This window comes from Nicotiana tomentosiformis, chromosome 5 (assembly GCF_000390325.3).
Source record: "Nicotiana tomentosiformis chromosome 5, ASM39032v3, whole genome shotgun sequence".
NCBI lineage: Eukaryota > Viridiplantae > Streptophyta > Magnoliopsida > Solanales > Solanaceae > Nicotiana > Nicotiana tomentosiformis.
In genome coordinates, this window is record NC_090816.1 from 31,612,420 (window position 1) to 31,626,030 (window position 13,611).

The following is a 13,611-nucleotide window of genomic DNA, read 5'->3' on the forward strand; positions in this document are numbered from 1 at the left end:
ACTGGTGCTGAATAAATTCCGAAGGCATTGAACCGAGAACGAAGATTTGAAAGGAAGACATCGGTTGGAAAAGACAATATTTAATGAGCAGTCGTTACAAAAAAATCTCTGTGTTAATGATCAATCGCTATGTAGCCATCAAAAGGGGTTTTATTCTTATTAAAGGAGAGCTTGATTTGAGGATCTTGTCTCCCTGAAAAAACCTATAAATAGAAAAATTTGTATCCATAGTTGGAGACAAAACATTCTGTACACACAAGCTAAATCTATTATTATTCTATCAATCTACTTTCTTTCTTTTGCACTTGATATTGTTCTTGCCATCGCTTCTGGAGAAGCTAAGTCCATAAGCAAGCTTGTTTTTTTCTTTAAATTATTTTAAAAATATTATTTCTGTTCTTATTTTCCTATATTTTTGAACCAAATTAATTCATATATCTATACACCACGCAACAAATTCAACTATACCGCTTTACGGGTATACAGTTTGGCGCCCAGGGGCATAGACAATTGTGTAATTACTTTGATCCATTTATGCAGCGAAAGAGATGAAACAAATCCGGTTCGTAAAGAACAAAATCCTCAGCATGTGAGAAGTCTAACTCTTGATGATGTGGATGATGAACAACTTGTTAAAACGGTTAAAATTTTGAGAGAGCAACAAAATGAAATTATGAACATCTCTCAAGGCAAGATCGGATGATGACGGAATTGAAGCCAGGGCTTTCGGTTGCTTCCAATAACTCTAATGGAGGAGTTTAGATTCCCCCCAGCATACCTACAATTCAAACAATTCAAGGGACAGGTACTGTCGCTCCAAGGGAGGAGTTCGATTTTAATGAAAATGAAGCAGGTGGTGCACATAGTGGATCCGGAAACGACGACAACGCTAACGATCCTTTCAAATCCGAGGTCATGAGATTCATGAGGGAGATGAATGAACGAATAGAATAAAATGCTAAAGAATTCCATGCTCGGATGGATCAGATCCTGGGAGCGCCACCGGTGTTGAAGGGACCTGATTCCAAGAAGTATACGCACTCGCCGTTCAAATCAAGTGCAGCCCCTAAATTAATTCCGAAAAGATTCAAGATACCAGATATTCCGAAGTATGATGGGACTTCGGATCTGCAAGAATATATAACAAAATATACTACGACTGTAAAGGGAAATGACTTGGCCACGCACGAGATCAAATCTGTTTTATTGAAGAAATTTAGTGAAACCCTAACGAAGGGCGCTTTAACTTGGTATTCTCTTTTACCTGAGAACTCCATTGATTCTTTTGAAATGCTTGCAGATTCTTTTATTTAAATTCATGATGGGCAAGAAAGGTCCAAACCAGAAAGGCGGATATATTCAGAATCACTCAAGGAGAATCCGAACTATTACGAGAGTTCATGATCCTGTTCAGAAGGAGAGAATGATGTTGCCAGCAGTACCGGACGAGTGGGTAGTTGAAGCATTCACCAAAGGTCTCAATCCATAAAGATTCAATGCCTCCAGGTAATTGAAGAAAAGCCTATTGGAACTTTAGGCAACTACATGGGCACATGTCCTTAACCGTTATAAATCAAAAATCAGAATTGAAGATGATCAACTCAATTCTTCGGTATCTTCTAAAGGACGTAATCGTGATCGGAATAAGGAGAAGTTCAAAACTAATTTTGATGCAAATCGGAGGTCGAGTCGCTTTTAGCCTTACGAAAGGGTTGAGGGACGTGGAAATAAAGGATTAAATTGGACAGGTTTTCTACCGATAAAAGATCGGATCATCATCGAAATAGTAGAGCTTTATAGGAGAAGGAACCATCGGGGTCCCGGGATTCATCATACCTTGGTTATCTGACTACAACTTTAATATCAGCTTAGTGGAATTGGTATCGGCTATGAGAAACATTAAGGAGGCTAGATTCCCAAAACCGATTCGACCAGATCCTAGTCAGAGGGATCCAAATCTATGGTGTGAATTCCATGGAATGCTTGACCACATGACCTGGAGACTATCAATACCTTCGTGAAGAGGTTGCAGCGTTATTAAAGAATGGTCAACTTAGAGAGTTTCTAAGTGATCGGGCCAAAAATAATTATGGAAAAAATTGAGATGTTGGGGAGCCATCCAAACCGGCTAAAGGGTCACCTCACTTAACAATAAACATGATCTTTGGTGGTGACAAAGTAAATGAGGTGACATTTTCTGCAGCAAAGAAAACGAAGATATAGGTAACTCATGACAAGAGGATCCGAGAAGCAACATAAGATGATGAAATCCTTTTCTCGGAAGAAGACGTTGATGGCCTTCTTTTACCATACAACGATGCTCTGGTAATATCGCTTAATGTCTTAAATTTTAAAACTAAACGGGTGTTGGTTGATCCAGGTAGTTGAACCAATATCATTCAATGGAGAGTTTTGGAACAAGCCAAATTAATCGGAAATATAGTTCCAGCAACAAAGCTTCTGGCCGGGTTAAATCTAACAAGTGTAACAATCCGAGGAGAGATTTTGCTGCCCACGCATGCTGAAGGTATAACAAAGACCACTCTGTTCGAAGTGGTAGATGGCGACATGGGATACAATGTGATCCTTGGAAGGCCATAGATTCATGAAATGAAGGTTGTGCCATCAAATTACCATCAATTGTTGAAGTTTCCCACACAGGTAGGGGTCAAACAGATTAGAGGAGATAAACCAACTGCAAGAGAAATGAATGCAGTTATCTTGTCTAGTAGCAAGGCAAAAGAAACAAGAAAATAGCAACTACAGGAGTCGGTGCCTTCTTCCATCCCGATTGAAGATAGTGGAGAAGTGGAGTCACCAGATTTATATCAGGTATCGAGGTCTTTTCAGGTACCAAAAAAAACATATGCAACTAAATCAACCGGAGAGGAGCTCGAACAAGTTGCCTTATTCACGGATTTCTTAGAAAGGAAGTTCAACTTGGGAGCGGGGTTGAGCCCCGAACTTAGACTTAAAATTATTGACTTTCTTTAAGCTAACATCGATTGTTTTTCTTGGTCACATTCAGATATAATAGGTATTTTATTGGAAGTCGTTGTCCACAAGCTAAGTTTGGACCCTAACTTCCCTTCGGTAATATAGAAGAAATGACCGATAGCAGATGTCAGAAAAAGTTTGTCAAAGAAGAGGTAACCCAATTGCTAAATATAGGTTCAATTCGAGAGGTAAATTATCTCAATTGGTTAGCTAACGTAGTGTTTGTACCTAAAAAGATTAATAAATTTAGATTATGTGTAGATTATAAAGATTTGAATAAGACATTCCCTAAGTACTCTTTCTTGTTGCCAAACATTGATCAAATGATCGATGCTACGACCGGGCATGAGTTAATTAGCCTTTTTGATGCGTATTTCGGGTATAATCAAATTAGGATGTACCTAAAAGATCAAGAAAAAACCTTGTTTATCACAAATTTTGGCACATACTGCTATAATGTGATGTCTTTCGGGCTTAAGAACGCTGGAGCCACTTACCAAAGGCTCATTAATAAAATGTTCGAACAACAAATTGGTAAAATAATGGAGGTTTATATTGATGATATATTGGATAAGTCTCTTAATGCAGGAGATCATTTGGCTCATTTACAAGCGACATTTGATATTATGAGAAAATAAAACATGAAGCTCAACTCAGAAAAATGTGCTTTCGGAGTTAGCTCCCAAAGGTTTTGGGGGGGTTTTAGGTTTCTCAAAGAGGAATCGAAGTAAATCCCCATAAGATAAAAGCCATCGAGGATATCCAGGACCATTTAACAAGTGTGAAGGAAGTACAAAGGTTGACCGGCAGGTTGGCAGCCCTAAGCAAGTTTATATCAAGATCTTTGGAGAAATGCCATCACTTCTTTTCACTCTTGAAAAAGAAGAATAATATCGTGTGGACTCCAGAATGTCAACAAGCATTGAAAGACTTAAAAAGGTATCTATCTAGTCCTCCACTGTTGTCAAAACCGATGGAAGGTGAGCAATTGTTGATTTATTTAGCAGTTTCAGAAGTTGCGGTAAGTGCTATTCTGATCCGATAGGAGGAAGGTACGCAATTTCCTGTTTGTTATGTTAATAAAATTTATCGAGAGCGGTGACACGTTTTTTGCACCTAGAATTTTCCAATAGCCACGTTATCAGTGCCATCCAATAGCCAGTGTGATAATTTTTCCCTTGAGGAACGTCCTTCATAGACCTAAATTGTCAGGTCGTTTGGCTAAATGGGCGGTAGAAATTAGCGAATTTGATATAGAATATAAAACTCGAATAGCTATCAAGTCACAAGTTGTCACGACCTGGAATTACCACCATCGGGACCATGATGGCGCCTAATATTTCACTTGTTAGGCAAGCCAACGTTAGATGTAATTATTAACCATTTTTAACAAGTTTCAATTACGCTGACAATAAAGGAAAAACTGAATAGTCTTAACAAGGTAAATAAACTAATAAGTGCCAAAATCCAAACACAAACCCCGGATTTGGTGTCACGAATAAATGAGTGTCTAAGATACTACAAATAACGGTCTGAAATAAACATAATTGTCTGAATCAAATAAACAGCTGAAGGAAATAGAAGGGGACTTCAGAGTTGCGGACGCCGTGCAGCTATACCCAAGTCTCCTCTGGGTAGCTGGATCCGAGCAAGTCTACGGTACGCCGCTGGGATTAACTCTGGTATCTGCACAAGAAGTGTAGAGTGTAGTATGAGTACAGTCGACCCCATGTACTCTGTAAGTGTCGAGTCTAACCTCGACAAAGTAGTGACGAGGCTAAGGCGGGTCACAGGGTCACTTACATTAACCTGCACGCTGATAATAATAATAATAATAATAATAATAATAATAATAATAATAATAATAATAATAATAATAATAATAATAATAATAATAATAATAATAATATATATATAATAATAATAATAATAATAATAATAATAATAATAATAATAATAATAATAATAATAATAATAATAATAATAATAATAATAATAATAATAATAATAATAATAATAATAATAATAATAATAATAATAATAATAATAATAATAATAATAATAATAATAATAATAATAATAATAATAATAATAATAATAATAATAATAATAATAATAATAATAATAATAATAATAATAATAATAATAATAATAATAATAATAATAATAATAATAATAATAATAATAATAATAATAATAATAATAATAATAATAATAATAATAATAATAATAATAATAATAATAATAATAATAATAATAATAATAATAATAATAATAATAATAATAATAATAATAATAATAATAATAATAATAATAATAATAATAATAATAATAATAATAATAATAATAATAATAATAATAATAATAATAATAATAATAATAATAATAATAATAATAATAATAATAATAATAATAATAATAATAATAATAATAATAATAATAATAATAATAATAATAATAATAATAATAATAATAATAATAATAATAATAATAATAATAATAATAATAATAATAATAATAATAATAGAAAAGACAGGAATAAAAGTAAAGTAGGTAATTCATATCAACGAACTCAACCTCAACTAACAGAGAGTCCCAAATGACAAGCCATATAACTTATCTCAACAACCGAGGCCAAACCAACAATCACAACAAATATAACTTTTATCAACACGTTGCGGCGTGCAACCTGATCCCACAATATAAACTTTAAACAAATCCATTGCGGCACGCAACCCGACCCCTCCATATAATCATCTGTCAATATCATAGTCCATCCTTATTCCATCTTTTCAATTCATTTCTTTACAATTTCCGTTACGGCGTGCAACCTGCTCCCCAAACAATGTCAATTAACAATAGTAACTCAATAACTATGATTTACAAGAAATCATACATCAAGAGAACAAATGTACGAGCAATGGAGAATAACTTGATAATCAAAGAGACTCAAACTACTCGGATGTCTCAACTTTACCAACTCAACATTATCTACTTTTAACAATACGTACAAGTGAAACTACTTCAATGAAGGCAACAATTTATATGAAACTATAAGGCAACAAGGCATAAGACAATTTAAATATATGAGGGAAACAAATAGAGACAAGTAGTAAATAAGTATAGAATCAGGAAGGGGATGGACAATTCAATACAAGAAACGCTAAATGGCAAGTAGCAATTATGGCATGGAAGTCAAATAAGCATGTAGCAACAAATAAGCATGTAGCAATTAAGGCATGAAAACAAGACATAGTATGAAGCAATGAAGATAGGGAAAACAAGTAATGTAACAGCTAGGTCATGGACTAAAGTAATTAATGAAATACGGGAAAGCATGTAAACAAGTAATTTGACGGCGTATATACACTCGTCACCTCGCATATACGCCACTACACATGTAATTCACATAGCACATAGCTCATGGGTTCCTAATTCTCTCAAATCAAGGTTAGACCCAACACTTACCTCATTCCGCAATCAACTCAAAGCTCAACCACGGCCTTGCTTTTAGAATAAGCCTCCAAACCAACCAAATCTAGCAAATTATTAACCAAACGATTCAAAATAAGCCTTAGAAACTACCCACGAATGAAAGAGGTTCAATTTAGATCATTATTGAAAAAGTCAACAAAAGTCAACTCCCCAGGCCCGCTTATGTAATTTGTTTCGAATCCGTCCTCAATTCGAGGTCTAAATCCCAAATTTACATAAATCCCTAATTCTACCCAAATCCTTAATTTCTACCATGAAAATACTAGATTTGATATTGAAAACTTATGAAATGTAATGAGTAATTGAAAAGAAGTAGATTAAAGTCACTTACCAATGTATTTAGGAAGAACATCTCTTGGAAAAATAGCCTCTAGGGTGTTTAGGGTTGAGAATTTGAAAGAAATGACCTAAATCCCGTTTCCCCCCCTCTTTTACCCAGCTGCAGATATCGCAATTGTGACACATAGTTCGCAACTGCGATGATCGCAAAAGCGATCAAACCTTCACAAATGCGAAAAAGTCATTCAGCCTGATTTCATCGCAAATGTGACAGTTTTATCGCAAATGCAAACCAATGATGTTCGTAAATGCGAACAATAGGCTCGCAAATGCGAGTCTTCCTCAGCCTTCCTTTAGTCGCAAATACGACACAAAAGTTTGCAAATGCGAACCTGCGGACTTCACTTCATAAAAGCGAAGCTGACCCAGCCCCCACCATCTCCGCATATGCGAGCCTGACCTCACATTTGCGAGGCTCGCATCTGCGAACAGGTCCTCGCAAATGCGAGCTCTGCAGACCTGATGCACCAGCATTCATCTAAGTTCAAAAATTACTCTGTAGCCTATCTGAAACTCACCCAAGCCCCTCGGTCTCCAAACCAAATATGCACACAAGTGTAATAACATCATGCGAACGCACTCGTGGGATCAAAATACCAAAATAACACCTAGAACTATGAATCAGACATCAAAACGAATAACAATTTTAAAGAAACTTAAGAACTTTTAATTTTTCAACCGGACATTCGAATCACGTCAAATCAACTCCGTTTTGCACCAAATTTTGCGGACAAGTCATAAATACTAAAATGAACATATACCAAGTTCCAGAACCAAAATTCGAGCCCGGTAGAAATAAAGTCAACTTACGGCCAAACTTAGAAATTCTTTAAACATTTAAATTTCTAGTCTTCAACAAATTACGAAAAATCAAGTTAGGGACTTCCGAATTTGATCCCGGGCATACGCCCAAGTCCCAAATCATGATTCGGACCCATCGGGACTTTCAAAATACTGATCCAGGTTTATTTTCTCAAAAAGATGACCGAAATCAATTCAAATGAGTTTTAAAGCACGATTTCACATTTTTATCAATTTTGCACATAAAAACCTTTTGTAATAAGACACAGATTATGCACGCAAGTCGAGGAAGGCTAAACAGAGCTAATCGAGATTTCAAAATATATAAATAAGGGCTAAAACTAAAAATGACCTATCGGGTCATCGCACAAGTTTGGGCCGACTTCATGACTGAATTTAGTCCGGGACTGATGCCTTTAGTTGCTAAAGAAGTAGTACTGGTATCGAAAATGGTATTAGGTGTTTGGTCCTTGTTTATGGATGGAACTTCCAATGTAAAAAGGTTCAATCTTGGAATAGAATTAATCCTTTCTTTGGGAGAAACCTTGAGACAGGTTATTAGAATCACACCGTTAATTAAAATAAAGTAGAGTACGAGGCTTTGGTTGTAGCGGGGACTAGGCTCTAAGGTAATTGAAATAAAGTGTGACTCTCAGATAGTGGTGAACTAGGTATATGGACTTATTGACACCAAGGAGGAGCGCATGCAACATTACTTGAATAAGGTTCAAGTATTACTTTCCCAGTTCAGGGAATGGTGGATCATCTGCATTCTATGAGAAGAAAACGTAGAGCAGACGTATTGTCTAGTTTGGGGTCATCCACGAAAATGAAAGGAGTTGATTCTGGTGCAGTCGTTCAACTATTGCATTTGGCATTGGACGTGGATAGATATTGCGAAGTTAACTCAACCAACCTAATTTGGGAATAAAGTAATGAGTTTATAGAGTAGTTATGTCATGACAAATTCCCCGAAGATCCAAAAGTATCTCGGGTGCTTCGGACTAAAGTTGCTCGTTATTTCCTTATTGACGGTCAATTATACAGATGGTTTTTTCAAGGATCATTTTCTCGGTATTTAGGACATCAGAGGTTGATTATGTGATGAGAAAGGTTCACGAAGGAGTATGCAAAAATCACTCCGGTGTAGATTCATTGGTTCTAAAATTAATAAAGGCTGGCTACTATAGGCCCCAGATGGAACAAGACTCGAAGGCATTTGTACAAAAATGTGATAAGTGTCAGCGTCATGCACAATTAATGCATCAACTAGCAGAACTTCTGCATTTGATGGTCTTACTATGGCCATTCATGAAATGTGGGATGGACATAGTTGGTCCCTTAGCACAAGGGCCCGGACAGGTAAAATTTCTTTTGGTTATGACTGAATATTTCATTAAACGGGTCGAAGTAGATGCTTAAAACAAGATCAGAGAGCGAGAAGTGATTAATTTCATATGGGGTCACATCATTTGTCGATTTGGATTACCAAAATAAATTGCTTGTGATAATGGGTCGCAATTTATAGGTTCCAAAGTCACAAAGTTTCTGGAAGGATTGATGATCAAACGGATTACATCTTCTCCATACCATCCAAGTGCTAACAGACAAGCGGAGTCAATCAACAAGGTAATAATTTAAAACCTCAAAAAGAAGTTAGAAGATGCAATAGGTAATTGGCCAAATGAGCTATCGGGTGTGTTATGGGCATATGGAACAACGACGAAGTCGAGCGCGGGTGGAACACCATTTTCACTTATGCACAGGGCGAAAGCTTTGATTCTGGTGGATATTGGAGAACCGACCATAAGGTATTCCCAGAAAAATGAGGAGACAATTAATAAAGCACTATTGATTAAGATGGATCTGCTTGAAAAGCAAAATTTAGCTTATGTAAGGATGATAGCACAAAAGCAAAGGATAGAAAAATATTATAACCGCAGAGCAAATCTTCGATATTTCAAAGTGAGATATTTGGTTTTGAGAAAAGTAACTCAAAACACCCGAGAGGTTAATGTCGGAAAGCTAGGACCAACGTGGGAAGGCTCTTATCAAATTTCAACTATAACCGGTAAAGATTCATATTAAATCGAAAATCAAGATGGAGTCAAATTGACAAGTAATTGGAATGTGGTTCACCTCAAAAGGTACGATCCTTCCTGATACTGAAAGTATGCATTGCACTCTATTTTTCTTCGCCCAGTTTTGTCCCAATTGGGTTTTTCTGGCAAGGTTTTCAATGAGGCGACAACGTAAAGCATATCACGAGGAAGGATCATCAATGATGCCAAGAGCTCCAATGTTCGAATTCTTATACTCATCATCCAAACACTAGGGGGACCATAGTATATTTTGAATACTAAAAGTGTCACGAAGACCGGGGACTGTTAGAACCGGGAGCTTTACTTTATCAGGACAGGGGGACTACATGATCAGTACCGTAGAAATAAGTTATACAAGTTCGATACATGTATTGACAACTTTATTTACTAAAGAAAATAAGTATTTATGTAAATGTACTTTTAAAGATGGAAGGAATAAATCAAAGTCCTTTTGTTTTATCTTATTTCTTATCCAAATGATATGTTAAATGATTTTCTGTTTGAAAGTTAATTAAGCTTCAAATGCTTATGCCGGAATGAACAAGAGACGTCCTCTTCAAGAACACCGTAAACATAAGGGCCCTCTCTTATGAAACCTTCATAGTCAAAGGGTAGATTTCAGAAGTATGAATGCCCGAGATTAAAGTTGTCGGACTGTAAAAAGAATTTATGAGCTTTATCAGTTAAAGAAAAAGAATATTTTTTGCTAATACTTAAACAAAAGATTTCTTTCACTACTTAAAATGCCAAAATCAATAAAGAAGTTTTTGCATAGTTACAAAGGAAAAGTAAAATATATACATCAATTAATTTTGCCTGGGGAGCCTGAAGGGAGAGAGAAGTTTTTGGTTTCCCTTTCAAATGAAGGTTGTTCCGCATCTGGTTCAAGGTTTTCATCCTTATATTTTTATTCTTCAGATTCCCCTTCGGTTCTTGAGTACTCAGAGCTAGTGTTCGAGGAACTTGAAGTAGTGGGACGAGAAGGAATATTGTCGAGGGCAGTTGTCTCCAACTTACGAGCTCTAGCGAAGCAATCATCAATGTTTGCAATCCTTCTTTGGCCTCCTCCAAAGTACTCCTCCTTATTTGGTAACTTGCATAAGTTTTCTCGATGAGGAAGGAGTCTTCTTGGTCCTGGAGTTTAGCTGGGAGCTTCTCCATCTTCGTTTGTAGCTTATTGTTTTGAACCATCAAACGTCGTAGGATCAGTCAAGGCGGTATTTGTATTCACATGTTCGCGGTTTTTCTCCAAGACCTTTTTGAGCCTTTCTTTCATTTTGGCTCTCTTCTCCTCGGCGGCAATAGTCTTTTCGGTTTTCAAACATAAGCCTTCTTCCAGGTCATTTATTTTCTCAATGAAAGCAGACTCACGTTCGGTTGAGGCAGTTACAACATCCTGCATCTCATCCCACTTGGCCTTCAAATCTTTAAGATCGTGGTGTAATTGATCAGCCTCTTGGCTATGGGCCATTATCTCTTGATATGATTTTTCCAATCGGGTTTCGAGCTCGCCTATTTGAGTAACCTTTACTTCCAAACCGAGAGGTGCTCAACAAGCTGGTTCCATTTGGTAGCAGGATGGTTTTGTTCAGCAGTGAGTTGCTTTTTGTCCAAGATCAGCTTTTGAACGCCCATAGAGGCAAGGAGATTAGCCTAAAAGGGTTAAAAATTAAAGTAAAGAGAAGAAGTTTAAATTGATACATGAGCCGAACAATGCATGTTGTTGTTGATTAATCACTTAGCAGAAAGAGAGTCCATTTTTATCCAATCTTTATTCGTGGCCATGGGTTTCAAGTAATTGGTGACCTTCACCAGCTTAGAAAGTAGGTGACATTCATTCGAAACCGTAAGAATGACACTACGCTTTCCAGACGAGTTTTGGATTAATGTCGGGTAAGTATTCCCCAAATTCCCGTGGTCAGAAGACTGTGGAAATGAACATCTTCTATTTGTTTGGTTGGAGCCGGTGGAGAGGTAGTAGTTAGTGTAGAAGGTTTTGCGGTTGCGGTTGGTGTAGAAGTTGATGGCGTATGAATGTCAGGGGCAGAACTCCCTTGAACGAAAACAACACCAGGAGCCCAGAAACAAGAAGAGTTCTTGAACTTCCCTCGGTTGAACATTCGATTGAGCAGGGGGGAGATATATTTATTCTTTGAAGAGGAACCGCTTCATCATCAGTTCCTTCTTCATCAAGGACCACTGTGGTATGTCCAGTTGGAGCTTCTTTTGTTGAAGCTTTCGCCTGAGTCCCAACCGTAGAGAACATGTTTCTATTTGGTTTCTTGTCTTTGGGCTGGGGACTCTGAGAGGAGGCACCTTCAACAGAAATGAGAGAGGCTTCACGAGCCCTTTTTTGGTTAAGGACATCTTGCAATTGTCGTTGAGCCTTCTCCGGTTCATCAGAGACGTCAACAACATGGCAAATAATAGATCCCTTCGGAATGCCTGTGTATTGCAAAAGGGAGTCAACAAATTGATTATGAGTCATGATTAAAATTGAAAAGCAATTTATTTCCACCTACGGGAGTTCAGTGTGGAAATGTCTAGAATTTTCTGTACTCATTGGGTCAAGTTTTGTACTCATTGAGTCATGATTGAATATCGTCATCATAATCGATGATGGTAATGATGCCATGGTGTCTACGTTTGCTGAGTTTAATCACACCTCCCCGGAAGTTCTTTGGGGTGTATAGGTTGATCAAATATGCCAGTAAGGGTTTGCCCGACCTCGGAGCATAGTTTTTGAAGGCAAGCCACCATAGGTCATATTGATGGATTCACCTATGCCAAGCAGATTTGGTAGCGGTGGTAAAAGTCTAAAATTATAGGGTCAATATTTTGGTTTAATTTTAAAGTAAAAGGGTATGTATAAATGTCACGACCCAAACTCACTAGTCGTGATGACACCTAATGTTACAACCCATATTCATGTACGTTAAATCATGCCTAAGTTAGTCGATATAAATCCTAGAAGAGATTATCTTTGAGATGATAAGAAGTTAAATATATTGGTCTTAAATGATATAAGGGTGTATAAGAGTGGTTAACATGTATTAGAAGTTAGAAGTAAAACGAATCAAGAATGTTATAACCCGTATTTTCGGGTAAAACTAGAGGTTCTTAATATGCTAAAGAGGTTTTGTTTTAAGGTATTTTAATCATATAATATTCGTATCATAAGTCCTGACGTCAAGCGAGTTATGAAACAAAAGTCGACAAAAGTTGTCGCAACTTACATTCATAATTTTACCTAAACTTTAGGTATAATGTTACTATGATTTTCTCTCAATGTACTTGGAATTACGGGGTGATACACCCATTAAATTGAATATCTATGAGTCTAGTTTCCAACTCATTAAACCATTCATCGATGCAACATCGGAGTAGAGAGATATTTGCATTTTTGCAAGGCTGCGCAAGCAGCTCTCTATGGGACTCATTTAGGCGGTTGAGATGTATTGATATATATGAGATGCCTAAAGTCCATTTTAACTCATTATGTTTTACTCTCTTCAGACTCTAGACACCTAAAAACTTCATTATGTTTTACTCTCTTCAGACTCTAGACACCTAAAAACTTTCTCTCAAGGTTCTTTCATGATCCAATACCCAAACAAAGGGCAAACAACACAAATCAAGTGTCGGGAATCCCGTGACGCTAGTGAGTTTCTTGTTCTTCTTATTGTTGCTGATTTTTGTGTGGTTCCAGCTCGTTTGTTTTAAGTGGTTTAAGTTCTGTAAAGAACTCTCTCAAGTTTTTAATATTAACCCTAAGTGATTCTAGTCTTCCAAAGTGATTCTAGTGCCGAAAAAACCAAATTGATTGCTAGCTTCGCTTCCTTGTTCTTGTGGCTGCATTGGAAGGATATTTCGTGGT